The sequence below is a fragment of the Juglans regia genome, chromosome 3, assembly GCF_001411555.2.
Source record: "Juglans regia cultivar Chandler chromosome 3, Walnut 2.0, whole genome shotgun sequence".
Taxonomy (NCBI): Eukaryota; Viridiplantae; Streptophyta; class Magnoliopsida; order Fagales; family Juglandaceae; genus Juglans; species Juglans regia.
Window position 1 is genome coordinate 22,568,643 of NC_049903.1, and position 2,194 is coordinate 22,570,836.

Consider the following 2,194-nt stretch of genomic DNA (forward strand, 5'->3'; position numbering starts at 1 on the left):
TTCGCTCTTAAGATTTGGTGGTACTATTTATATGGGGAGACTTGTGAAATCTACACTGATCATAAGAGTCTTAAACATCTCTTCTCACAGAACAATCTTAATATGAGACAGAGGAGATGGTTAAAATTAATCAATGATTATCAATGTGAGATTAAGTATCATCCAGAAAAAACAAATTAGTTTGCGGATGCGCTCAGTCAGAAGTCTTATTCGGTTGATGAGGCTGAGTCACCAAGGTTAGACTCTCTTCTTTTTGGTATGAGGAGACTTCTTGCTGAAAGTTCGCAGTCGAAGAGATATTGACTTCAATACATGATATCTGAGTTCTTGATTTTGAGGAATTAAAGACTGCAGGAAAATTACTCTAAGTTGTTAGATATTAGAGAAAGAGTCAAGAAGTCATAAGGACCCGCGCATTTTAGTCTAAGCAAAGATGACATTCTTTTATTCTGAAATCGTATGGTGATTCCTACAGATTCAGAATTTAAAGAAAGAATCTTGGCTGAGGCCCATGCAGCTCCTTATTCAGTTCATCCTAGAAGTACAAAGATGTATCGAGACTTGAAGAAAAGTTTTTGGTGGGAAGGAATGAAGAGAGATATTGCTTTGTTTATTGCAAAATGTACAACTTGTTGGCAGGTTAAAGCTGAGCATCAGAGGCCTGCTGGCTATCTTTAACCCCTCCCTATTCTCTAGTGGAAATGGGACGACTTTGCAATGGACTTTGTAATAGGACTACCAAGAATGCCTAGTGGAAAGAATTCAATCTGGGTAATTATTGATTGATTGACCAAGAGTGCCCATTTCTTACCTATTTCTAACATTGATACTTTGGAAATTTTGACTTGGTTATATGTCAAGGAAATTGTACGTCTTCATGGAATACCCAAGAGTATAGTGTCAGATAGGGGCGCACGATTCATGTCTCATTTTTGGAAGAGTTTGTAGACAGCTTTGGGCACCAAGTTGAAATTTAGCAGTGCTTATCATCCTCAAATTGACGGCCAATCAGAACGCACTATTCAAACCCTTGAGGATATGTTGCGAGCTTGTGTTTTGGATTTTAAGGGAAGTTGGGAAAATCATCTGTCGCTTATAGAGTTTGCTTATAATAACAGTTTTCAAGCGACTATTCAAATGGCCCCTTATGAAGCTCTTTATGGGAGGAAGTGCAGATCTCCTTTGTTTTGGTATGAAGTTGGCGAAGGGAAACTACTTGGACTAGAAATTGTTCAGGAGATGAGGAATCAGGTTCAAATTATAAGAGACAAGATGGCAGCAGCGCAGAGTCGTCAGAAAAGCTTTTCGGACACAAGGAGAAAATATCTATTATTTGAGAAAGGTGATTGGGTATACCTCAAAGTTTCTCTAATGAAAGGCGTTAAGCGTTTTGGTAAGAAAGGGAAACTTAGCCCGATGTATGTTGGCCCTTTTCAGATTCTGGAAAAGTTTGGACCTGTTGCTTACCGTATTGCCTTACCAGAATATTTTGGAGGGATTCATGATGTCTTCCACATGTCGTCATTGAATAAGAGCTTTGGACAGCAAGAGCCACGTTTCGTTGACCCAGGAAGAATTCAACTCTGACCTGATCTCACGTATGAAGTTGTACCAACTCAAATCTTGGACAGAAAGGAGCAACAATTGAGATCCAAGACGATACCTTTAGTTATGGTATCATGGGAAGACCCTTTGGCTCAGGATTTCTTGTGGGAGAGAGAGGCAGACATGAGAAAGTCTTACCCTTACTTGTTTGGGTAGTTTGAATGTTTGTTTTCTTTCTCAAGCTTGTTTTGAGTTTTGTAATGTATCTTGTTTTGGAATCAATGAAGGAACTTGGTAATTTCAAAGATGAAATTTCTTTTAAGGGGGGGAGGTTGTGAGATCTCTAATTTTATTTGTGTTTATAATTCCGTATATTTTATTTAAGTGTGTTATTCTATTTATTTTACTTATAATAATTTTAATTTATTTTTGTTGTGTTTTTATTTTGAGCTTTTTAATTTGTTATGTTTTTATTTTGTTTGGCTTGTGTGTAGTTAGTTGTAGTAATTTATTTTTGGGGTGTGTGTGATGAGGAGCCCAACCCGTGTGTAGTTTTGAACCCAGCCTTGTGTTTAAACCCAACCCGTGTGTTTGAGTTGAGCCAGCCCGTGTGAAGGAGGGCCCAACCAGTGCATCTTGAGCCCAGCCC